Here is a 27,867-nt window from a genome sequence, read left to right on the forward strand (position 1 = left end):
GAATGTTGTAAAATTAATTTAAGAAGAAAGCTTACTCTTTTTTATTGATAATTTTATCTGATCTGGCTTAGTTGATGAGGGGGTTGAATTTGGCAATAAATTGGTCTGAGGGATGTTTAGGTAATTTGGTGTAGGTGCTTGTATCTGTCAGCAGCCTGCAGGCTTTCTGCAGATAGTTGGCCCTATTAAGAACAGCTATGCCTCCGCCCTTATCAACTGATTTGATGATAATGTCAGAATTTTTGGTGCTGTTTGAAGCATCTTGCCACTTCTGGAAGCTGCTGTTGCTTACAGTATGTCCCAGCCTGAAACCTGAGAGCTGCACTTCCATCAAGAACTCTGCTTCAACTAGCCACATGCCTGCTAATCTCTGCAGCCTCATGGTGATCCTATGGAGGTCTGTATGGGTTTATGACAAGCCTTGATCTACTTTATTATGAATGCATTTTTATTGTCTTATGTTTTTTTAATAAATCGCTACACCTAGATGGAAGCTCCCTCTTGTGTCTGTTTTTTATGTGTGCATTAGGATCTCAAGACCTAATTTGATAGGAGCTGCACCCATTTTACCTGGTGTTCCCTACCACTCTCCTGGCCCTCTTATGTCCCCCACTTAATGACGGTTGGATTTTCTCTTTTTTTATAGTTGTTTGCTGGTTAAGGAAAAGGGCAGCCGTCCGCTCTTTAAAAATGCCTATTTATGAATGTATATAAATACGTTGGCTAGTGCCAGGCATTAAATTACCACATGTTTTCACTACTAAAATACCACAAGATTTCATATAATAACTCATGCAGTATTTTAGTAGCATTCTTTTGTTACCGCATTTTTTAAAGGGAAACCTACCATTTTGTAAATGGAGCCCAGTGGTAGAAATGTATCAAAATTGGAGCAGACAAAATCTGAAGCACTGTGTATGTTAACCAATCAGTGTCCATCTTCAGCTTGTTCATTTAAGCATTAAAAATGAAAGATAGAAGCTGATTGATTGCAATGCACAGCTTCTACAGATTCTGGCTGCTTAAATTTTGAGAAATTCTCCAAAGTGTTCATAGTGCAAGGGTCAGGAGTATGTAAAGTATGGGTAACTATCGAGAATACAGCCAAAATCACCCACTGTTCTCAGTAAAAATCATCCCCCAAAGCCCATAACTTCCACAGTATGGATTTCCCTTAACATCCATAAATCCCCACTCCCAGCCTACCCCCTCAGTACAGACCACCCCTCCTAAAACAAACTTCTCAATATAGATTCCTCTCCCAGCACAGGCCAACCTCCCAACACAGATTCCCTATTACAGATAAACCACCCCAGCACTAAACCCTCAGCACAGATCCACTGCCCCCAAGATTGGCACCCCCTTCCAATACAGAACTCTCAGTGCAGACACCCCTCACCTTCAGTACAGAAACCCCTGTTCCTACAGAACCCTTGGCACAGACCTCTCCCCCCTCCTAAACTCACTTCCTAGACATCATATGCAGCAGAATATCAGAGCAAGGTGAAGTCCTCTTTTTGGCTCTGTCAAATGGCCGGAGCAGGGATGCAGGTTTCCTCTCACTCTTAACTGCCGTTGTCACTGAAGCAATACTGTGCAACACAAAAAAGAAATGTCAGGCAGTTGCAGCACCCCCAGTCTGTCCCAACCCAGTGCGGACCACCCCCCTCTCCCCTTGTACCAATATACTGTATATCATGTAGAGCACAGGTCTCAAACTGGCGGCCCTCCAGCTGTTGCGGAACTACAAGTCACATGATGCATTGTAAGGCTGACTCCCAGAGGCATGATGGGACTTGTAGTTTCGCAACAGCTGCAGGGCCGCCAGTTTGACACCCCTGATGTAGAGCAAGGGTAATCAAACGTTTTCCACTTAAGGGCCAGATTTAATGTATGTGAATGTATGGAGGGCTGCATTCATCTGTTAATAAATTAAGATAACATTACACTGCCTCCGCACCTCTGGCTCCCTTTACATTACACAGCCCCCTGCATCTCTGGATCCCTTTACATTACACAGCTCCCACACCTCTGGACCCCTTTACATTACACAGCCCCACATCTCTGGACCCCTTTACATTACACAGCCCCCGTACCTCTGGACCAGATTACATCACACATCCCCCACACCTCTGCACCCCTTTACATTACACAGACCCTGTACCTCTGTACCAGTTTACATTACACAGCCCCCGGACCTCTGGACCCCTTTACATTACACAGCCTCCGCGCCTCTGGACCCCTTTACATTACACAGCCCCCACATCTCTGGACCTGTTTACATTATGCAGCCACTGGACCTCTGGATCCCTTTACATTACACCTCCCGCATATTACACAGCTTCCCTTCACATACCCCAGCCTCCCCCTACACACACACACCCTGCATATTACACAGCCCCCCCCCCCTCCCACAGCTACTTAAGCCACTTTTTCATATGTTTACACAAACTTGCCGCTATATACCTGATTTCCAGCATTTTAACCACTTAAGCCCCGGAAGATGAAAATGAAATATATTTAATAGAGCCTGCCTTTTCATTTAAATACCATCAAATCAGTAGAACATACAGCTACACAGAGGCATGAAAATAAAAAAAAACATGTATAGAGTACATCAGTGGTGTATTTAGGTTTTGTGCTGCCCTAGGCCGGACTAAACTCGTGCACCCCCTAATTTAACTACGACCCACCCCTTCCTGTGAAGGCCACACCCTTTTATGTTTCAGACCCGCCCTGTCATCTGTAAACCCCACCCCTTCCTCATTAGGCTCCACCTTTTCCTCTTAGAGCTCCATCTCTTCCTCTCTGTACCTTAAAAGTGGGTACAAAGTGCCTACTTGTATATTTTGTGGTTTTGTATGGGTACGTCATTTTGGGGAGCGTTCCTGGGGGCCCCCGCTAGGCAGCGAGGATGCCAATCAAGAGAGAAATAAAGGAGGATGCCAATCCACAGGGCCGGTGGCTGCAATTGCCGCCGGGCCCCCGCGATCGCTCCACACAGAGAGAAGAGCGGTCCGCTGTTGTACACGCGGCAGACTGTTGTTCTCTCTGAAATGATCACAGAGCGCCTGTGATCCTCCTATTTAGGATCACATGTATCTGTGGTCATTTCACAAGTTCCCCCCCCCCATACAGTTAGAAAACACCCCCTAGGCTCACATTTAGCCCCTTGATCACCCCTGGGTTAACCCCTTCCCTGCCAGTGTCATTATTACAGTAACAGTGCATATTTTTTGCACTGATTACTGTAGTAATGTCACTGGTCCCCCCAAAAGTGTCAAAAATGTCAGTTAGAGGTCCGATCTGTCCGCTGCAGTCCCGCTAAAAATCGCAATTGCCGCCATTACTAGTAAAAAAAAAAATGAAATAAATGAAAATGACATTTCTCCTAGTTTGTAGACGCGATAACTTTTGCGCAAACCAATCAAAATACGCTTATTGGGATTTTCTTTTTTTTAACAAAAATATGTAGCAGAAAACAAATTGGCCTAAAAGGATAAAAAAAAAATTGATTTTTTTTAATTTTAATAACAAAATTAATAAAAATTGCAGAGGTGATCAAATACCACCAAAAGAAAGCTCTATTTGTGGGAAAAAAGTACATCAATTTTTTTAGGGTACAGCGTCGCACGACCACGCAATTGTCCGTTAAAGTAATGCAGTCCTGAATTGCAAAAAATGGCCTGGTCAATAAGGGGGAAAATCTTCCAGTCCAGAAGTGGTTAAAGCTTGGAGCACTTTGCAGTACATGAACTTTTACTGCCTGTGAACTGTTAAATGCATTTGCATTGATTTCAGCATGCATGGAGCACTTTGTACACGCTGAAACCAATGCAAACTCTTTTACCAGTTCACATGCAGTGAAAGTTCATGTACTGCAAAGTGCTCCATATTTGTTAAAAATATATTTACTGCAAAAATGTAATGGAATTATTAATTTATAATTGTAGCAATAGCAGTGGGTGGTAACCTAAAATCGTGATTCCTACCTGCTGTCAGATGTCCTGACCTGGTTGGGGGTTCCCTTTTCCTCCTCTCTCTCCTCCTCCTCCTCGACATAGATAGACCCTGCCCTGTGGAGAGGTTAGTCCCTCTTACATGCCGCGCGGAGGGTGGGTAGGTGGTATCCGCCCCCACCCACTCATTGAAGTGCATCCCGTCTGGCCACTCACTGCCGCTCTATGGGGGCAACAGTCCCTCCCTGCCTGGCAAGTATGTACGCCCCTCAGTGCTGGGACAAGGCCATCCAGATTCCAGCGCCCTGGGCAAACTGCGCCCCCCCATGTGTATTCACAGTTCACATCTCGGTGTTAGTGTGACACTCGCTGGGAGTGAAGGCAGCTTCTCTTGTCTCCAGTCATGTAATATGTCACATGATAAGACAGTCTGCCCTCACTCTATAGTGGCACTGCGCTGAGACTGAGGCATTGCACGCAGTTCCGGGGAGTTTGCAGTGTGGCCCCATTCACTTGAACAGGTTGCCTTCAGCAGATGGTAGTGCATGCTGAAAGTGACGGCGGTATAATTCCTGCCACTGCTGCAAATCAAAATATTACAGCAGTGGCATCTGTAAACCTCTAGCTGCTGCCTCTGGCAGGAGTGATAGGGAGCTGTATTATGAGGCTCAGCAGCATGTTTTATTGCCCGCCAACCGCAAGTATAAATGAGCCCATGGCTAGGTTCACACTGTTACAGGTGGTTGCATGTGCGGGACAGCGTGTAAATGGCACCAATTCCCGCACCCACAACCACCTGCAGGAAAAATTCCCTGCTCTTTTACAGATGCCCAAGGCTGCCATTTACTCTTATTGGCACCCCCACACATCTGAAAATGCAGCACATTTTTTGGTGCGGGAAATCGCATGGTGCTTTTGCACCATGCGATTTCCCTGCGGCTGCGTTTTCCTAAAGGTGCAGGGACCTGTTTCCTGTAGGTACAGTAGTCTATTTAAATGAATTGGCTGCTGTGCCTGCGCAAATGTGAGTCACAGCAAACACATTAGTGTGAACATGACATAAAAGTCACCTAAAAGGAAAATACATACAGCAAAGTGACTCCAACATATTGTACTTACTAGCACAAAGTCACTTTATAAAATACCTCTGCTGAGTACTTCCCTAATTATCAATAATATACACAGTGCTCAGGTGAAAACAGCAGAACATCACTGCATTGTACCTGTAATTCTCAGTGTTCTTGGGTTTAATCTGGGCATCTTCTATCTGCTTCTGTCCCCATCTGAGTGTCAGCCTGCTCTCCACCTGCATTGCTTTAGTATCCTTAGCTCTGCCATGAGTCCCGACATTTTCTTCATCTTCTGCCAGCCTCTATCCCCGCACACTGGCCCGCCCACCACGTATAGCACTTCCCTAGACCATAAACTACAGGTCTGATAGGAGGTGGGCGGGGACAGAAGATGCAGAAAACTTCGGGACTCAACCTGGACACAGAGCTAAGAATTCTAAAGCAATGGTGGTGGGCGGGCTGACGATCGGGGACAGAAGCAGAGAGAAGATGCTGACACTAAACCCGAGCCCTAAGCATACAAAAGGCTTGCAGGTGGTGCTCGCATTATCAGCACTTCACCTCCGCTGCGCCCTCCCTCCCACCCCCTGGCGACGCCCCTTCACTAAAAGCTGGAGAGTGGAGACTGTGTGTGTGGGAGGAGGCGGTGACAGGCAGGCAAGGACCAGGGGAGCAGACAATGAGGCGGGACTCGGCACGCAAAGTGACAGGAGCACTGCAGGCGAGCCTCACAGAGCGGATCGTTTTTTTTTTTTTTTTTTTTTATGCGGGGACGGCGGCTTTTTTGCCGCCCCCCCACAAAGTGCCGCCCTAGGCCTAGGCCTAGTCGGCCTAGGCCAAAATACAGCAGTGGAGTACATAAAGACACACTTTGCAAAAACTATACCAAACAGTTAGAGCATGAAAAGTATTCATCCAACAGAATACACTTACTGCAATATGGATCATTAGGCATGCCAGCAAACCCCCCCAACCCCAACCCCAAATTCGGACATAAAGACCTGTGGCCCTTCCACAGGTCAAATGATATGATCTCATACATCCCTTTATATAACCTTGGTTAAACTACACCCACCCAGTATAGGAAACGCCCAGCAAAGTAATTAATTGGGTCTGTTGGTTCCTAAACCAAAATCACCAGTTCACTAATGAATGAGTGTTTGGCTGGCCATCCATGATCCAAGTTTCTTACAAGTCAACACACATAAATGCTTTTAATAATCTCAGCATGAGCACAAAGTGGCTTTTTCATTTAGACTAATGCCTCGTACACACGTGCAGATTATCTGCAGACTTTTGTCTGCAGATTTACCTTTTCTATGTAGTGCAAGGGCCTGCCGGATTGCATACAAATTGAAAGTGTTTAGGTTTGACCTCATATTATATGGTTTTGGTAAGTCTGCAGACAAAAGTCTGCAGATAATCTGCACGTGTGTATGGGGCATAATGCCTCGTACACACGTACCGATCGTCGGCCGACCGATCGGCTGTCTTTTGTCCAGGGCTGTCCTGTCTGTTGAAAACTGCAAAAGACTGCACACGAATTTTGTCGGCCAACAACAGACGACTGCAGAAGTGATGTCATGTGATGGTTAACTTTCCCTGTGTTTTTTCTTTTCTGAGCATGCCCAGTCTTGCAAATCAGCCGATTGTCGGCCGAATTCTGTACTGACTGGCGAACAATCGGCCGTTCTGGTGTTGGCCAACAAAAATTTTAATGCCTGCCCGACCGATTCTGTTCGGCCGAAAATGCGCTGTCGGCTGTCGGAAGCATCATACTAACAAGCCTACAATCGGCCGATCGGTCGTCGGCCTAATGTTTATGGCCGACAATCGGTACGTGTGTACGAGGCTTAAGGCTGGCCATACATGTTCCAATTTTCTTACAATTTTCTGTCCAATTTTCTTGAAATTTACCTTCAAGTATGTAGTACAAAGGCCTGCCTAATTAGATACAAGTGAATGTGTTTTTTAGCTTTGACCTCACATTATGTGGTTTGTGGTAGATCTACCAGAAAATTGTACAACAAAAGTTGAACATGTATGGCCAGCTTAATGGGCCATACACACTATAATGCCTCGCACACACGTACCGATCTTCGGCCGTAAATATTTGGCCGACGACCGATCGGCCGATTGTAGGCTTGTTAGTATGATGCTTCCGACAGCCGACATCGCATTTTCGGCCGAACAGAATCTGTCGTGCAGGCATTAAAAGTTTTGTTGGCCAACACCAGAACGGCCGATTGTTCGCCAGTCAGTACAGAATTCGGCCGACAATCGGCTGATTTGCAAGACTGGGCATGCTCAGAAAAGAAAAAACACAGGGAAAGTTAACCATCACATGACATCACTTCTGCAGTCGTCTGTTGTTGGCCGACAAAATTCGTGTGCAGTCTTTTGCAGTTTTCAACAGACAGGACAGCCCTGGACAAAAGACAGCCGATTGTTCGGCCGATGATCAGTACGTGTGTACGGGGCTTAAGATTTTCTGAAGACTTTTTCCTTCAGATTTACCAAAACCAGATAATATGAGGTCAAACCTAAACACTTTCAATTTGTATGCAATCTTGCAGGCCCTTGCACTACATAGAAAAGGTAAATCTGAAGGAAAAAGTCTTCGGAAAATCTTATAGTGTGTATGGCCATACATGTTCAATTTTTGTTGTACAATTTTCTGATAGATTAACCACACACCACATAATGTGATGTCAAAGCTAAACAACACTTTCACTTGTATCCAATTAGGCAGGCCTTTGTACTACATACTTGAAGGTAAATTTCAAGAAAATTGGACAGAAAATTGTATGGCCATACACACTAAGATTTTCTGAAGACTTTTTCCTTCAGATTTACCTTTTCTATGTAGTGCAAGGGCCTGCCAGATTGCATACAAATTGAAAGTGTTTAGGTTTGACCTCATATTACCTGGTTTTGGTAAATCTAAAGGAAAAAATCTTCAGAAAATCTTATAGTGTGTATGGCCCATTAGTCTAAATGAAAAAGCCACTTTGTGCTCATTCTGAGATTATTGAAAGCATTTCCTATGTGTGTTGACTTGATGTAGTAATTTTTTATATATATATCTATCTATCTTTTTTTGGGTTGTTGAATTCTGAGTTCTGGGGTTGCACTGCATATGTTCAATCAATTAGCAAATTCTCAGATTTGCAAGCTCAAACACTGCTATTTTTCAGAGTGTAATGTGGCTCTATATAGGAAGCAACACTAATATGGCTCCCCACTCAACAAATATATTAATTTCACACATATACAATGTTTTATTTTTGGGGTGTTGCTTGTCATATATAACAACAGACAGTTGTAGATAGTTCAGGGATTTGAACACCCAAATACATTGTTGCAAGGCAGCTGTGCTAACCACTTAGATATTTTGGTCAGTTTATTTAATCAAGCTCAAGCTCAATACATATTTGCAACATTTATGCAAAACACAATTTACACAAACATAATCACTTTGTTACATTTATTTCATAATATATGTCACTGATAGTTTCTTAGCCTATCAATTTATATTTAAAATACTAATTTTTCACAGAAATAAATGTTTTAAACACCTATATATAATTTCCAGCATGCAGGATTATTTTTAAAAATTTGTTGATTTTATACAGTTTCACTAAACTAGGTTAATTATTTGGGAATTGTGGTCTCTGAGGTTTTTTTTTTGTTGTTTCTTGTTATCTTTATACCAAGCATACATGCACTGGCACCTTAAGAGCCCATTCACATTGAGGCGACACGACTTCGGGGGGCGACCTGTGAAGTCGCGTGCACCGCGACTTGCAGAGACTTCACATACTGGAAGTCTATGCAAGTCGCTCCGAGGTCACCCCAAAGTGGTACAGGACCCTTTTTCTAAGTCGGAGTGACTTGTGTTGCTCCTATTAGAACGGGTCCTGTACTACTCAATGGACCGCGACATACCGCGACTTGTCAGGCTGACAAGTCGCCTGACAAGTCGCGCTAATGTGAATGGGCTCTAAAAATTAATATAGTTTGATTCAATTAGTCCATCAAAAAATTTTAATAAATAAAAATTATTTGAGCTTGAATTGGGTCTAAATAGAATATATATATATATATATATTTTTTTTTTTTTTTAAAGTACAAATCACACATGCTTTGAAAAAAATGTCATTAGCTTTAGGTAGTTAAGTGGTTAGCACCGCTGCCTTGCAACAGTGTATTTGGGTGTTCGAATCCCTGAACTACCTACAACTGTATGTTGTTATATATGACAAGCAACACTAATACGGCTTCTCCCCAAAGATGAAACATTGTATATGTGTGAAATATATTTTTGGGGTTGGTTAGATATAGGAAGTAACGATAATGTATAGTTTTTTGCATATATATATATATATATATATATATATATATATATATACACACATATGCAAAAAAACATATATTATTGTTACATTCTATATCTAACCAACCCAAAAATATATTAATTTCACACATATACAATGTTTAATTTTCGGGGAGGAGCCGGGTTAGTGTTCCTTTTCATATATATATATATATATATATATATATATATATATATATATATACACACATAGGCAAATCAATAAATATATATATATATATATATATATATATATATACACACACATAGGCAAATCAATAAATATATATATATATATATATATATATATATATATATATATATATATATATACATACATATAATTATTTTTGGGTATCTATCTATCTATCTATCTATCTATCTATCTATCTATCTATCTATCTATCTATCTATCTATCTATCTATCTATCTATCTATCTATCTATCTATCTATCTATCTATCTATCTATCTATCTATCCATCCATCTATCTATACATATATATGTGTGTGTGTTTATATTATATATATATATATATATTTATGTATAGATATATATATTTTTTGTGATATATATGACATACATAGATATGTGCAAAAAAAATGTATTAGCGCCGGAATAGCGCCGTTTTACTGCGAATTTGCGGCGGTATTTGCCGCAAATTCAATAAAACTCCCACCAACGTTTTCAAAAACGTTATTTTCAGCCTTGTTTTTGGTTTTGAGCATGCTCACATGGGCTATCTGCCAGAAATTGACTCTGGAGCTATTTTTGCATTTTACACTTTTATTAATATCTTTTTTTCTACTTAACATTTTCACACAGTTTAAAAGCAGTTTAGCTCAAAATCATATAACACATCTTTCCCACACATTTTTTATTTTTTTCCTGCCATATTTTGTGATTTTGAAAAAATTAGTCCACCTTTTAGCTGGACTGTTTTTAAGTCCAGTCCTGACATTAGTTGATCTTAATGAATCTCACAGTTGGCGTTATTTTCCGCCCGCCGTTCTTTGAATACCAATTTCAGACTTAAAAATTCACCGGTTCGCAAAATCCCGCCGAAACGCCAATTCTCCGTACTATGAATCAGGCCCTAAATGTCATACCACAAATGTACAGCTATTAGGCTCAATGCCCAGAATACGCATGTTTTTTTAGGGAAGAGTTCAAAATTAGTGTTGAGCGAACACGGACTGTATTATTCGTGTTCGTACCGAATAATTGGATTTTTTTTACCCGAACACGGACACGGACACTTTACTGTATGTTCGGGTAAAAATCCGTGTTCGGTCGTTTTATTTCCGGATTTTGCATGCTTTGGCGCTCTTTTCATGGCGGGCTTTCAACAGCCAATCAACAATCGTTTAACTGGTGTGCCTTAAGCCATCCCAGCCATGCCTGCAAATGTCTTAGTAGCTGTGATTGGCCGTCTGAAGCATGTGACCAAGTCTTTATAAGTTCGAGGCAGCCGCCGCAGCAGCGTCATTCTGCTGCTTAGCTAAGGGACAGAGCACACATCAATGTGCTGGCTGCTGATTAGGGACAGATAGGCAGGAAAAAACCATTTGTGTCCGGATAGAATTGAGGGACAGGTCGGAGTGTTTAGGCAGGGCGAGTTGTAGGCATTTTAGGGATAGAGTCTGCTGAATTATAGGGTCAGTGTCTTCTACAAACTACAATCGATATTGCTGTGTGGGGGGTGGGGTGAATCTGCACTCAATCCTGATCTACGATCTCTTCTCAATCCTGTTAGGGACAGAGTCTGCTGAATTTTAGGGAAACTGTGTTCTACAAACTACAATCAATATTGCTGTGTGGTGTGGGATTGGAGATAGGCAGGTGTCAGTGATCCACATCCATTTTTCTGTGTGTGAGCTGCAGTGAACACAATCTTTTTGGGCTGCAGTGAACACAATCTTTTTGGGCTGCAGTGAACACAATCTTTTTGGGCTGCAGTGAACACAATCTTTTTGGGCTGCAGTGAACACAATCTTTTTGGGCTGCAGTGAACACAATCTTTTTGGGGTGCAGTGAACAAAATCTTTTTGGGGTGCAGTGAACACAATCCTTTTTGGTGTGCAGTGAACACAATCTTTGTGGGGTGCAGTGAACAAAATCCTTTGTGGGGTGCAGTGAACACAATCTTTTTGGGGTGCAGTGAACAAAATCCTTTTTGGGGTGCAGTGAACAACATCCTTTTTGGGGTGCAGTGAACACAATCTTTTTGGGGTGCAGTGAACAAAATCCTTTGTGGGGTGCAGTGAACACAATCTTTTTGGGGTGCAGTGAACACAATCTTTTTGGGGTGGAGTGAACATCCTTTTTGGGGTGCAGTGAACAAAATCATTTTTGGGGTGCAGTGAACACAATCTTTTTGGGGTGCAGTGAACACAATCTTTGTGGGGTGCAGTGAACACAATCTTTTTGGGGTGGAGTGAACAACATCCTTTTTGGGGTGCAGTGAACAACATCCTTTTTGGGGTGCAGTGAACACAATCTTTTTTGGGGTGCAGTGAACACAATCTTTGTGGGGTGCAGTGAACACAATCTTTGGGGGGTACAGTGAACACAATCTTTTTGGGGTGCAGTGAACACAATCTTTGTGGGGTGCAGTGAACACAATCTTTTTGGGGTGGAGTGAACAAAATCATTTTTGGGGTGCAGTGAACAACATCCTTTTTGGGGTGCAGTGATCAAAATCCTTTTTGGGGTGCAGTGAACACAATCTTTTTGGGGTGCAGTGAACAAAATCCTTTGTGGGGTGCAGTGAACAGAATCTTTGTGGGGTGCAGTGAACACAATCTTTGGGGGGGTACAGTGAACACAATCTTTTTGGGGTGCAGTGAACACAATCTTTGTGGGGTACAGTGAACAGAATCTTTGTGGGGTGCAGTGAACACAATCTTTGGGGGGTACAGTGAACACAATCTTTTTGGGGTGCAGTGAACACAATCTTTGGGGGGTACAGTGAACACAATCTTTTTGGGGTGCAGTGAACACAATCTTTGTGGGGTGCAGTGAACACAATCTTTGGGGGGTACAGTGAACACAATCTTTTTGGGGTGCAGTGAACAACATCCTTTTAGGGTGCAGTGAACACAATCTTTGTGGGGTGCAGTGAACAACATCCTTTTAGGGTGCAGTGAACACAATCTTTGTGGGGTACAGTGAACAGAATCTTTGTGGGGTGCAGTGAACACAATCTTTGGGGGGTACAGTGAACACAATCTTTGTGAGGTGCAGTGAACACAATCTTTGTGGGGTGCAGTGAACACAATCATTGTGGGGTGCAGTGAACTCAATCTTTGCGGGGTACAGTGAACACAATCTCATACTTCTGAAGATTTGAGGGTGCTGCCTGTTCCATACTCCCCCTACTCCTCATCTAGCCTTTTAGGGGTACAAACAATAGTAATTGGGGCCTAGTGTGGTTGTGTACCTGTGATATACATACACTTTTTTTGGATCATATTTTCTATTCCGCTATTTAATCAAAAACCTTTGGGGATCAGTTAAATTGGGGGATAGTCTGTGTTGGTACGTGTGAGAGAGATCCACCTTTCCAAGTTGTTGGGGTTCATCTCATACTTCTGAAGGTTTGAGGGTGCTGCCTGTTCCATACTCCCCCTACTCCTAGCCTTTTAGGGGTACAAACAATAGTAATTGGGGCCTAGTGTGGTTGTGTACGTGTGATATACATACACTTTTTTTGGATCATATTTTCTATTCCGCTATTTAATCAAAAACCTTTGGGGATCAGTTAAATTGGGGGATAGTCTGTGTTGGTACGTGTGAGAGAGATCCACCTTTCCAAGTTGTTGGGGTTCATCTCATACTTCTGAAGGTTTGAGGGTGCTGCCTGTTCCATACCCCCCCTACTCCTCATCTAGCCTTTTAGGGGTACAAACAATAGTAATTGGGGCCTAGTGTGGTTGTGTACGTGTGATATACATACACTTTTTTTGGATCATATTTTCTATTCCGCTATTTAATCAAAAACCTTTGGGGATCAGTTAAATTGGGGGATAGTCTGTGTTGGTACGTGTGAGAGAGATCCACCTTTCCAAGTTGTTGGGGTTCATCTCATACTTCTGAAGGTTTGAGGGTGCTGCCTGTTCCATACTCCCCCTACTCCTCATCTAGCCTTTTAGGGGTACAAACAATAGTAATTGGGGCCCAGTGTGGTTGTGTACGTGTGATATACATACACTTTTTTTGGATCATATTTTCTATTCCGCTATTTAATCAAAAACCTTTGGGGATCAGTTAAATTGGGGGATAGTCTGTGTTGGTACGTGTGAGAGAGATCCACCTTTCCAAGTTGTTGGGGTTCATCTCATACTTCTGAAGGTTTGAGGGTGCTGCCTGTTCCATACTCCCCCTACTCCTAGCCTTTTAGGGGTACAAACAATAGTAATTGGGGCCTAGTGTGGTTGTGTACGTGTGATATACATACACTTTTTTTGGATCATATTTTCTATTCCGCTATTTAATCAAAAACCTTTGGGGATCAGTTAAATTGGGGGATAGTCTGTGTTGGTACGTGTGAGAGAGATCCACCTTTCCAAGTTGTTGGGGTTCATCTCATACTTCTGAAGGTTTGAGGGTGCTGCCTGTTCCATACTCCCCCTACTCCTCATCTAGCCTTTTAGGGGTACAAACAATAGTAATTGGGGCCTAGTGTGGTTGTGTACGTGTGATATACATACACTTTTTTTGGATCATATTTTCTATTCCGCTATTTAATCAAAAACCTTTGGGGATCAGTTAAATTGGGGGATAGTCTGTGTTGGTACGTGTGAGAGAGATCCACCTTTCCAAGTTGTTGGGGTTCATCTCATACTTCTGAAGGTTTGAGGGTGCTGCCTGTTCCATACTCCCCCTACTCCTCATCTAGCCTTTTAGGGGTACAAACAATAGTAATTGGGGCCTAGTGTGGTTGTGTACGTGTGATATACATACACTTTTTTTGGATCATATTTTCTATTCCGCTATTTAATCAAAAACCTTTGGGGATCAGTTAAATTGGGGGATAGTCTGTGTTGGTACGTGTGAGAGAGATCCACCTTTCCAAGTTTTTGGGGTTCATCTCATACTTCTGAAGATTTGAGGGTGCTGCCTGTTCCATACTCCTCCTCCTACTGCTCAACCATCCTTTTAGGGGTACAAACAATAGTAGTTGGGGCCTAGTGTGGTGGTGTACGTGCGAGATACATACACTTTCTTTTTGATCATATTTTCTATTCCGCTATTCAATTAAAACCTTTGGGGATCAATTCAATTGCGAGATAGTCTGTGTCGGTACGTGTGAGATCCACCTTTCCAAGTTGTTGGGGTTCATCTCATACTTCTGAAGATTTGAGGGTGCTGCCTGTTCCATACTCCTGCTCCTACTGCTCAACCATCCTTTTAGGGGTACAAACAATAGTAATTGGGGCCTAGTGTGGTTGTGTACGTGCGAGATACATACACTTTTTTTGATCATATTTCCTATTCCGCTATTCAATAAAAACCTTTGAGGATCAATTGAATTGCGGGATAGTCTGTGTCGGTACGTGTGAGATCCACCTTTCCAAGTTTTTGGGGTTCATCTCATACTTCTGAAGATTTGAGGGTGCTGCCTGTTCCATACTCCTCCTCCTACTCCTCATCCATCCTTTTAGGGGTACAAACAATAGTAATTGGGGCCTAGTGTGGTTGTGTACGTGCGAGATACATACACTTTTTTTGATCATATTTCCTATTCCGCTATTCAATAAAAACCTTTGAGGATCAATTGAATTGCGGGATAGTCTGTGTCGGTACGTGTGAGATCCACCTTTCCAAGTTTTTGGGGTTCATCTCATACTTCTGAAGATTTGAGGGTGCTGTCTGTTCCATACTCCTCCTACTCCTCATCCATCCTTTTAGGGGTAGAAACAATAGTAATTGGGGCCTAGTGTGGTTTTGTACGTGCGAGATACATACACTTTTTTGGATCATATTTCCTATTCCGCTATTCAATAAAAACCTTTCTAGGGCAAGATCTTAAATTACAGAAATATGAGGAGACCGTCAAATAAGGGCCGTGGCCTGGGTCGTGGTGCTGCTGGTAGAGCTCCTGTTGCAAGGAGAGGACGTGGTCGATCTGTGCCAGCTACACGCACAAGTGAAACACCTTCCTCAAGTGTGAGTAGGCGACAGAACCTGCATCAGTATTTGGTAGGGCATCAAACGCCCCTAGAAGTGATGAGGCCAGAACAAGTTGAGGCGATAGTAGATTGGTTTGCTGCTGACAGTGCCTCCAGTTCCTTCACATTGTCTCCCACCCAGTCTACTGCAGAAAGGTCAGAGTTGGCACCTGCAGCCAATGTCCAACCGTCTTTCACCTCACCCCCTTGCAAATCAGGCCAGCAGTCTGAGCCCCAAGCCATACAGCAGTCTCTTATTCTTTTTGAGGACTCTGTCAGCAGGGTTTCCCAGGGCCATCCACCTAGCCCTGCCCCAGAAGTGGAAGAGATTGAGTGCAGCGATGCCCAACCACTTATTTCTCAAGATGAGTACATGCAAGGATCATCGCAGCACGTCTCCGATGATGACGAAACGCAGGTGCCAACTGCTGCGGCGTTCAGCATTGTGGAGACCGACAAGGAGGGCAGGGGTGAAGACTGGGTGGAAGATGATGTGGAGGACGATGAGGTCCTCGACCCCACATGGAATGAACGTCATGCAGGTGACCTGAGTAGTTTGGAGGAAGAGGCGGTGGTCGCACAGAGCCACCAGCACAGCAGAAGAGGGAGCAGGGTGCAGAAGCGGAGCGGCCGTGCCCTAGACACTACGCCCGCTACTGCCCAACGCAGCAAGGGAACGAGCGCACCAAAGTCAGCTCAAAGGAGTTCTCTAGCGTGGAAGTTCTTTAGAAAATGTGCTGATGACAGGACACGAGTGGTTTGCACCCTGTGCAATCAGAGCTTGAAGCGAGGCATAAACCTTCTCAACCTGAGCACAACCTGCATGATCAGGCATCTAAGTGCAAAGCACGAGCTGCAGTGGAGTACACACCTTCAAAACCAAGAAACGTCTCTGGCTCATCCTGCTTCCTCTTCTGCTGCAGTCTCGGCCGCTCCAGCCACATCTGTAGTGATACCGGCACCTGCCACCCCGCAAACAGACGATCTGTCAGCAACACCACCACCTGGGTCACCAACAACCATCTCCACAATGTCCCGTGGAAGCGTTCAGCTTTCCATCTCCCAAACACTTGAGAGGAAGAGGAAGTACCCCCCTACCCACCCGCGATCCCTGGCCCTGAATGCCAGCATTTCAAAATTATTGGCCTTTGAAATGCTGTCATTCCGTCTGGTGGAGACGCACAGTTTTAAAAACCTTATGTCGGTGGCTGTCCCACAGTACGTCGTGCCCAGCCGCCACTACTTTTCCAGGCAAGCCATCCCTTCCCTGCACAACCAAGTGGGGGAAAATATCAGGTGTGCACTGCGCAACGCCATCTGTGCCAAGGTCCACCTAACTACGGATACGTGGACCAGTAAGCACGGTCAGGGGCGTTATATCTCCCTAACGGCACACTGGGTAAATGCAGTGGCGGATGGGCCTGAGGCGGATAGCAATTTGGCGCATGTCCTTCCACCACCGAGGATTGCAGGGCGCTTCAGTTTGCCTCCTGTTCCTAACTCCTCCTACTCCGCTTCCTCATCCTCTACCGCCTCCTCATCCGGACAGCGTAACACCTTCACCACCAACTTCAGCACGGCCAGGGGTAAACGACAGCAGGCAGTTTTACAACTTGCCTGTTTGGGGGACAAACCACACACCGCGCAGGAGTTGTGGAGGAGCATGGAACAGCAGACAAATGAGTGGTTGCTGCCAGCGAGCCTCAAGCCCGGCCTGGTGGTGTGCGATAACGGGCGAAATCTCATAGCAGCTCTGGGCCTAGCCGGTTTGACGCACATCCCTTGCCTGGCGCATGTGCTGAATTTGGTGGTGCAGAGGTTCCTTAAAAACTACCCCGATATGTCAGAGCTGCTGCAGAAAGTGCGGGCCGTTTGTGCGCACTTTCGGCGTTCTCACCCTGCTGCTGCTCGCCTGGCAGCGCTGCAGCGTAACTTCGGCCTTCCCGCTCACCGCCTCATATGTGACGTGCCCACAAGGTGGAACTCCACCTTGCACATGCTGGAAAGACTGTGCGAGCAGCAGCAGGCCATAGTGGAGTTTCAGCTGCAGCACGCACGCGTGAGTCGCTCTGCGGAACAGCACCACTTCACCACCAATAACTGGGCCTCCATGCGAGACCTGTGTGCCTTGTTGCACTTTTTTGAGTACTCCACCAACATGGCCAGTGGCAATGACGCCGTTCTCAGCTTAACTATCCCACTTCTATGCCTCCTTGAAAAAACAATTCGGGCGATGATGGAAGAGGATGTGGCACAGGATGAGGAGGAGGAGGAGGATGAAGAGGTAACATTTCCAAGGCTTTCAGGGCAGTCATTCGCAAGGGGCTCCGAGGGTGGGTTCCTGCACACGCAAACGCCAGGGACGCAATTGTCCAGCAGGGGCACAGTTCTGGAGGATGAGGAGGATGAGGAGGAGGAGGAGCTGGAGGAGGAGATGGAACCATGTTCACAGCAGGGTGGCACCCAGGCCAGTTCATGGCCATCACTGGTGCGTGGCTGGGGGGATACAGAGGACACGGACGATACACCTCCCACAGAGGACAGCCTTTCGTTGCCTCTGGGCAGCCTGGCACACATGAGCGATTACATGCTGCAGTGTCTCCACAACGACCGCCGAGTTGCCCACATTCTAACTTGTGCTGATTACTGGGTGGCCACGCTGCTGGATCCCCGTTACAAGGACAACGTACCGTCCTTAATTCACTCACTGGAGCGCGATCGCAAGATGCGCGAGTACAAGCGCACGCTGGTAGACGCCATGCTGCTGGCATTCCCATCTGACAGCGGGGCCACAGTGGAAGCACAAGGCAGAGGAGGAGGAGGAGGAGGTCGCCAACGCAACCAGGGCACCGCCAGCACCTCAGAAGGCAGGGTTAGCATGGCCGAAATGTGGAAAAGCTTTGTCAGCACGCCACAACAAACAGCAGCACCAGCAGCTCAGATGGAACGTCTTAGCAGGAGGCAGCATTTTACCAACATGGTGGAGCAGTATGTGTGCACACGCCTACATGTAGTGAATGACGGGTCTGCCCCCTTCAACTTCTGGGTCTCCAAATTGGGCACATGGCCTGAGCTTGCCCTTTACGCCTTGGAGGTGCTGGCGTGCCCTGCAGCCAGTGTATTATCTGAACGGGTATTTAGCACGGCTGGGGGCGTTATAACAGACAAGCGCAGCCGCCTGTCCAGAGACAATGTGGACAAGCTCACGTTCATTAAAATGAACCAGGCATGGATCCCACGGGACTTTTCCGTACCTTATGCAGAATAGCAATGGATACCGACCTTACCCACCCATTGTTCCATTTTTGCTCTGTCTCACTCTTTTGGGGTGTACCCTCATTTAAAATTTTTGAAAAGAAGCAGTGTTGGCTACCTCGTCCTCCTCCTCAGGGCCAGATTAATGTAGGGGCTATTGGAGCTGCAGCTCCAGGCCCCTACCTTTTATATAGGCCCCGGGTTGGCCATATTCACTGTTACCGCTCTTCTGTCACTTGTAAACACAGAAGTCTGGCTTCTATGCTCGCTTCCCCAGGCAGCACCCTCAGAACCTCCCCACACAGCGTGAAGGCCGGACAAGGAGGGACAGTTGGCGATGCATGGATGTGTTTATGGGCTTCAGAGACAGCATCCCATGTTGAATTAGGCATGCATGGCTGCACCCTTCCTCCTCTGGGTGCATGGCAAGGCACGGCCCTTAAGGCCCTTCAAAATCCTCAGCACCAAGCCCATGATGCTGTTAATCCGGCCCTGGTCCTCCTCCACCGCCGCTTCCACCTACACCGCCCATAGGTGTGCGCAGCCTATTGCATTAAGGTGTGCACCCCAAAGTTGAAATACACATGCATGTGTTTGCCAGCAGGGAGAGTAATGTATCAGGGCCATGTACCTGTAGGCAAGGAGAAATAGAGCAGAGCAGGTCCCAGGGAGATCTTTCCCATCTCCTCACTGGCAATGCTATGTGCCCTAGGTGATTAGGGTGTGCCCAGGCACACCCAGCACACCCTGTGCGCACGCCTATGTCACCGCCACATCCACCACCACCTCAACCTCCCTCCTACTCCATATGGGCCTCGTCCTTCAGAGATGAAGAAGAACATTGTTTTATTTTTCTGTTTTTTTTTGTTGTTTTAAGTTATTTCCCTATCCACATTTGTTTGCAGAGCACTTGCCATGCTCTTAATTACGTTTTGCTGCCATTTGCAGCACTCTAGCCCTTTCCTTTGGTGTTTTAGAGCCATTTTAGTGCCTTAAAGTTCGGGTCCCCATTGACTTCAATGGGGTTCGGTGTCCGGGAAAAGTTCGGTAAAAGTCCGGGACACGGACCCGGACTTTTTTTTAAAGTTCGGCCGAACCTGTCGAACACGGACATCTAGGTGTCCGCTCAACCCTATTCAAAATAAAAAAGGTCAGTCTTCCAAGATACTGCTGAGATGCAGATGACATATCATGTTAGGCAGAAATAAATAGAGAGATAGGAGGAATGGAAGAAAAAATATAATGTCAAAGTGATACCTTTTTGTTGGCTATCTTAAAAGTTAAAATGACCAGTTTTTGTAGCTCCAAAACACCTTCTTCGGTATTAATACTGGTGTGGCTACATTGGAGATTCGAAATTAGAGTTTTAGAGTATTAGAGTTTGATCATAAAGGCCCTTAGATTAGCCAAGAATGGCGGAAAATGCTTCACCACAGGGGGTCGCCCGCAGAGGGGATATCCAGCCCACAGAAGACAGAACAAATTCTAAAAACCTGTCAAAAAAAGATTACTCAGATACAACCATGTGAAGGCGCCAAGCCTAAATTTACGCTACAGACTCATGTATATCCCAATCAAATCTATGTCACACACTTACATGTATTCATAATGTAACCAAGTCGCCTAGAGCGCCCCATCATTCAATAGTACTTTTTCATTTGTCAACAGGGTCCCTCAGATAAGGTAGATGTTAATTCCCTCAATATTCACAAGAAGAGAAGTGAAACTTCAATTGCTGCAATTTCCTCAAAGCGGAAAAGAGCAAGGAAAAAATGCCTTACCTAGAATAGATGCAAAAGCAATTCTAGTCAGGGATCCCATAATGGCATGAGCCTCTACTCATTTCCAAACACTATAAGTAATAAATACCTCTGAGGATCAACAGATCGTACCAGAGCTCAGGGAGTGCAAGTAAACACTGAGGCTAGTGTGTTATGCATCGCTTAAATATCCCCTCCACCCCACCGACGTGTGACGTCAATCTGGGATGCGGACGCAAGATCAAGGGGTCGTGTCTGCGCAGTGGTGTTTCTACGAGTACCGCCATTGCATCTGGACTTCCGCCCGTCTCTCAATACTGCCCACAGGGGCGCGACAGAGCTAAGTTATTATTATTATTATATAGTATTTATATAGCGCCGATAGTTTACACAGCGCTTTACAACTTGAGGGCAGACAGTACAAATACAATACACTTCAATACAGTAGGAATCAGAGGACCCTGCTCGTTAGAAACGATATACAGTATATAGTGTATAGTATAGTATGGCTGCTGAGTGACGTGTATTAGGAGACTGGAATAAAGTCCCAAAGCCAAGAGAAGAAGAAAGGGGAAGAACAAGCAAGTGCTGAAGCCGTGTATACGTGCATGACAGTGATAAATGTATAAAAGTTGTAAAGAGAGTGGATGTGAACAGCCAGAATATGGCCAAAATGAAGTAAAGAGGAGTTAGGAGAAAAATAGCCTAGTCTGTCCAAAACAAGAAAGAAAGAAAGAAGTGATGGAAACACAGGTGGCCGCATCACAGGCAGACCATTAAAGTGGGAAAACACAAGAAGTATGTGATACCACCATTGTGAATAAGGTGACTGATCACCATGGAGTATTTACCTCATATAAAGCAAGTGGTTCCTTGTGAGAGATCTAGGAGCAAGTGTACCCAAAGAAGTACAGAGTGGCAGTCCCCATGAGAGGGGGTAAATATATACTCCCTCAAACGTGCACCAGGATAGTGTCACGCAGCCGTTCTAGGAGGGGGAATGCGTGCAGATCCTGTTGGCACGCCGAACAGGAATTGGTGCCAAAACTTCCCTTGCGAGGAACGCTGATGACATAACAACGTGCTGGAGACTCAGCCCCACCATAGTGGTGTCAGGTCCAGCACGTAAGGAGGCGTGGCCCCGATGCGCTGCGGTCACAACCCGCCCCCGCCTCGAAGAGGAAGGAGGAGGAAGGGGAGGGCGGCAGGAGTGCATCGCAGTTCCCGGGATAGGGGGAGAGCCACCCATCCATCCTGGCAAGTCCAAAGAGTCAAATCAGTACTGGAATATCAATACCATGACAAAAATACAATAAAAAAAGATGATATTAATTATAAATAAATAGAAAAATAATGATGACCCAAAAATCAAGTAGGGACAGCCCCCTGGATGTCAAAAGACATCAAACTAGTAACAGGGTATGATCAAAAATGGTCACATGCCTCCCTCCCTAAATCGAGTATATGGAGAGAGAGAGGTGGGACTTTAAATGAGGTCACAACAAGATGTTGTACCTGTATTCAGAAGCAAAAAAGAAAAAAAAGGGGGAAGGTTTGGGAGGCGACCAAAACGTGACCATATAGCAAACGTAAAAAATGAACAATAAACCAAAAAAAATAAAAAAAGGGTCGATTAATTTAATAATCAATTAACAGATAGTTAATTGATGTAACATGATTGTTGCCCTTCAGCTTGTGCCTTATTCCCGAGAATTGCTTTCGCTTCTCTTTAGTGTTGAGCGAACACGGACTGTATTATTCGTGTTCGTACCGAATAATTGGATTTTTTGTACCCGAACACGGACACGGACACTTTACTGTATGTTCGGGTAAAAATCCGTGTTCGGTCGTTTTATTTCCGGGTTTTGCATGCTTTGGCGCTCTTTTCATGGCGGGCTTTCAACAGCCAATCAACAATCGTTTAACTGGTGTGCCTTAAGCCATCCCAGCCATGCCTGCAAATGTCTCAGTAGCTGTGATTGGCCGTCTGAAGCATGTGACCAAGTCTTTATAAGTTCGAGGCAGCCGCAGCGGCGTCATTATGCTGCTTAGATTCAGGGACAGAGCACACATCAACGTGCTGGCTGCTGATTAGGGAAAGATAGGCAGGAAAAAACCATTTGTGTCCGGATAGAATTGAGGGACAGGTCGGAGTGTTTAGGCAGGGCGAGTTGTAGGCATTTTAGGGATAGAGTCTGCTGAATTATAGGGTCAGTGTCTTCTACAAACTACAATCGATATTGCTGTGTGGGGGGTGGGGTGAATCTGCACTCAATCCTGATCTACGATCTCTTCTCAATCCTGTTAGGGACAGAGTCTGCTGAATTTTAGGGAAACTGTGTTCTACAAACTACAATCGATATTGCTGTGTGGTGTGGGATTGGAGATAGGCAGGTGTCAGTGATCCACATCCATTTTTCTGTGTGTGAGCTGCAGTAAACACAATCTTTTTGGGCTGCAGTGAACACAATCTTTTTGGGCTGCAGTGAACACAATCTTTTTGGGCTGCAGTGAACACAATCTTTTTGGGCTGCAGTGAACACAATCTTTTTGGGCTGCAGTGAACACAATCTTTTTGGGGTGCAGTGAACAAAATCTTTTTGGGGTGCAGTGAACACAATCCTTTTTGGTGTGCAGTGAACACAATCTTTGTGGGGTGCAGTGAACAAAATCCTTTGTGGGGTGCAGTGAACACAATCTTTTTGGGGTGCAGTGAACAAAATCCTTTTTGGGGTGCAGTGAACAACATCCTTTTTGGGGTGCAGTGAACACAATCTTTTTGGGGTGCAGTGAACAAAATCCTTTGTGGGGTGCAGTGAACACAATCTTTTTGGGGTGGAGTGAACAACATCCTTTTTGGGGTGCAGTGAACAAAATCCTTTTTGGGGTGCAGTGAACAAAATCATTTTTGGGGTGCAGTGAACACAATCTTTTTGGGGTGCAGTGAACACAATCTTTGTGGGGTGCAGTGAACACAATCTTTTTGGGGTGGAGTGAACAACATCCTTTTTGGGGTGCAGTGAACAACATCCTTTTTGGGGTGCAGTGAACACAATCTTTTTGGGGTGCAGTGAACACAATCTTTGTGGGGTACAGTGAACAGAATCTTTGTGGGGTGCAGTGAACACAATCTTTGGGGGGTACAGTGAACACAATCTTTGTGAGGTGCAGTGAACACAATCTTTGTGGGGTGCAGTGAACACAATCATTGTGGGGTGCAGTGAACTCAATCTTTGTGGGGTACAGTGAACACAATCTCATACTTCTGAAGGTTTGAGGGTGCTGCCTGTTCCATACCCCCCCTACTCCTCATCTAGCCTTTTAGGGGTACAAACAATAGTAATTGGGGCCTAGTGTGGTTGTGTACGTGCGAGATACATACACTTTTTTTGATCATATTTCCTATTCCGCTATTCAATAAAAACCTTTGAGGATCAATTGAATTGCGGGATAGTCTGTGTCGGTACGTGTGAGAGAGATCCACCTTTCCAAGTTGTTGGGGTTCATCTCATACTTCTGAAGGTTTGAGGGTGCTGCCTGTTCCATACTCCCCCTACTCCTCATCTAGCCTTTTAGGGGTACAAACAATAGTAATTGGGGCCTAGTGTGGTTGTGTACGTGTGATATACATACACTTTTTTTGGATCATATTTTCTATTCCGCTATTTAATCAAAAACCTTTGGGGATCAGTTAAATTGGGGGATAGTCTGTGTTGGTACGTGTGAGAGAGATCCACCTTTCCAAGTTGTTGGGGTTCATCTCATACTTCTGAAGGTTTGAGGGTGCTGCCTGTTCCATACTCCCCCTACTCCTCATCTAGCCTTTTAGGGGTACAAACAATAGTAATTGGGGCCCAGTGTGGTTGTGTACGTGTGATATACATACACTTTTTTGGGATCATATTTTCTATTCCGCTATTTAATCAAAAACCTTTGGGGATCAGTTAAATTGGGGGATAGTCTGTGTCGGTACGTGTGAGAGAGATCCACCTTTCCAAGTTGTTGGGGTTCATCTCATACTTCTGAAGGTTTGAGGGTGCTGCCTGTTCCATACCCCCCCTACTCCTCATCTAGCCTTTTAGGGGTACAAACAATAGTAATTGGGGCCTAGTGTGGTTGTGTACGTGCGAGATACATACACTTTTTTTGATCATATTTCCTATTCCGCTATTCAATAAAAACCTTTGAGGATCAATTGAATTGCGGGATAGTCTGTGTCGGTACGTGTGAGAGAGATCCACCTTTCCAAGTTGTTGGGGTTCATCTCATACTTCTGAAGGTTTGAGGGTGCTGCCTGTTCCATACTCCCCCTACTCCTCATCTAGCCTTTTAGGGGTACAAACAATAGTAATTGGGGCCCAGTGTGGTTGTGTACGTGTGATATACATACACTTTTTTTGGATCATATTTTCTATTCCGCTATTTAATCAAAAACCTTTGGGGATCAGTTAAATTGGGGGATAGTCTGTGTCGGTACGTGTGAGAGAGATCCACCTTTCCAAGTTGTTGGGGTTCATCTCATACTTCTGAAGGTTTGAGGGTGCTGCCTGTTCCATACCCCCCCTACTCCTCATCTAGCCTTTTAGGGGTACAAACAATAGTAATTGGGGCCTAGTGTGGTTGTGTACGTGCGAGATACATACACTTTTTTTGATCATATTTCCTATTCCGCTATTCAATAAAAACCTTTGAGGATCAATTGAATTGCGGGATAGTCTGTGTCGGTACGTGTGAGAGAGATCCACCTTTCCAAGTTGTTGGGGTTCATCTCATACTTCTGAAGGTTTGAGGGTGCTGCCTGTTCCATACTCCCCCTACTCCTCATCTAGCCTTTTAGGGGTACAAACAATAGTAATTGGGGCCTAGTGTGGTTGTGTACGTGTGATATACATACACTTTTTTTGGATCATATTTTCTATTCCGCTATTTAATCAAAAACCTTTGGGGATCAGTTAAATTGGGGGATAGTCTGTGTTGGTACGTGTGAGAGAGATCCACCTTTCCAAGTTGTTGGGGTTCATCTCATACTTCTGAAGGTTTGAGGGTGCTGCCTGTTCCATACTCCCCCTACTCCTCATCTAGCCTTTTAGGGGTACAAACAATAGTAATTGGGGCCCAGTGTGGTTGTGTACGTGTGATATACATACACTTTTTTGGGATCATATTTTCTATTCCGCTATTTAATCAAAAACCTTTGGGGATCAGTTAAATTGGGGGATAGTCTGTGTCGGTACGTGTGAGAGAGATCCACCTTTCCAAGTTGTTGGGGTTCATCTCATACTTCTGAAGGTTTGAGGGTGCTGCCTGTTCCATACCCCCCCTACTCCTCATCTAGCCTTTTAGGGGTACAAACAATAGTAATTGGGGCCTAGTGTGGTTGTGTACGTGTGATATACATACACTTTTTTTGGATCATATTTTCTATTCCGCTATTTAATCAAAAACCTTTGGGGATCAGTTAAATTGGGGGATAGTCTGTGTCGGTACGTGTGAGAGAGATCCACCTTTCCAAGTTGTTGGGGTTCATCTCATACTTCTGAAGGTTTGAGGGTGCTGCCTGTTCCATACCCCCCCTACTCCTCATCTAGCCTTTTAGGGGTACAAACAATAGTAATTGGGGCCTAGTGTGGTTGTGTACGTGCGAGATACATACACTTTTTTTGATCATATTTCCTATTCCGCTATTCAATAAAAACCTTTGAGGATCAATTGAATTGCGGGATAGTCTGTGTCGGTACGTGTGAGAGAGATCCACCTTTCCAAGTTGTTGGGGTTCATCTCATACTTCTGAAGGTTTGAGGGTGCTGCCTGTTCCATACTCCCCCTACTCCTCATCTAGCCTTTTAGGGGTACAAACAATAGTAATTGGGGCCCAGTGTGGTTGTGTACGTGTGATATACATACACTTTTTTTGGATCATATTTTCTATTCCGCTATTTAATTTAACTGGGCCTCCATGCGAGACCTGTGTGCCTTGTTGCGCTGTTTTGAGTACTCCACCAACATGGCCAGTGGCAATGACGCCGTTCTCAGCTTAACTATCCCACTTCTATGCCTCCTTGAAAAAACAATTCGGGCGATGATGGAAGAGGATGTGGCACAGGATGAGGAGGAGGAGGAGGATGAAGAGGTAACATTTCCAAGGCTTTCAGGGCAGTCATTCGCAAGGGGCTCCGAGGGTGGGTTCCTGCACACGCAAACGCCAGGGACGCAATTGTCCAGCAGGGGCACAGTTCTGGAGGATGAGGAGGATGAGGAGGAGGAGGAGCTGGAGGAGGAGATGGAACCATGTTCACAGCAGGGTGGCACCCAGGCCAGCTCATGGCCATCACTGGTGCGTGGCTGGGGGGATACAGAGGACACGGACGATACACCTCCCACAGAGGACAGCCTTTCGTTGCCTCTGGGCAGCCTGGCACACATGAGCGATTACATGCTGCAGTGTCTCCACAACGACCGCCGAGTTGCCCACATTCTAACTTGTGCTGATTACTGGGTGGCCACGCTGCTGGATCCCCGTTACAAGGACAACGTACCGTCCTTAATTCACTCACTGGAGCGCGATCGCAAGATGCGCGAGTACAAGCGCACGCTGGTAGACGCCATGCTGCTGGCATTCCCATCTGACAGCGGGGCCACAGTGGAAGCACAAGGCAGAGGAGGAGGAGGAGGAGGTCGCCAACGCAACCAGGGCACCGCCAGCACCTCAGAAGGCAGGGTTAGCATGGCCGAAATGTGGAAAAGCTTTGTCAGCACGCCACAACAAACAGCAGCACCAGCAGCTCAGATGGAACGTCTTAGCAGGAGGCAGCATTTTACCAACATGGTGGAGCAGTATGTGTGCACACGCCTACATGTAGTGAATGACGGGTCTGCCCCCTTCAACTTCTGGGTCTCCAAATTGGGCACATGGCTTGAGCTTGCCCTTTACGCCTTGGAGGTGCTGGCGTGCCCTGCAGCCAGTGTATTATCTGAACGGGTATTTAGCACGGCTGGGGGCGTTATAACAGACAAGCGCAGCCGCCTGTCCAGAGACAATGTGGACAAGCTCACGTTCATTAAAATGAACCAGGCATGGATCCCACGGGACTTTTCCGTACCTTATGCAGAATAGCAATGGATACCGACCTTACCCACCCATTGTTCCATTTTTGCTCTTTCTCACTCTTTTGGGGTGTACCCTCATTTAAAATTTTTGAAAAGAAGCAGTGTTGGCTACCTCGTCCTCCTCCTCAGGGCCAGATTAATGTAGGGGCTATTGGAGCTGCAGCTCCAG

The 27,867-nt window shown here is 45.3% G+C and overlaps 1 pseudogene across 1 annotated transcript in view; it reads right to left on the reverse strand.

Annotated features, from left to right (window-relative positions):
* Positions 1–1,565: 1,565 nt before the first annotated feature.
* Positions 1,566–27,867, reverse strand: part of LOC309569190 — a 175,636-nt pseudogene continuing 149,334 nt past the window's right edge. The window contains exon 2 of the transcript in view: positions 1,566–1,592. The product of the transcript in view is annotated as an uncharacterized misc_RNA (transcript). The remainder of the gene's footprint in view (positions 1,593–27,867) is intronic.

Source organism: Pelophylax lessonae (genome assembly GCF_965119305.1).
Source record: "Pelophylax lessonae genome assembly, chromosome: 13".
Taxonomy (NCBI): domain Eukaryota; kingdom Metazoa; phylum Chordata; class Amphibia; order Anura; family Ranidae; genus Pelophylax; species Pelophylax lessonae.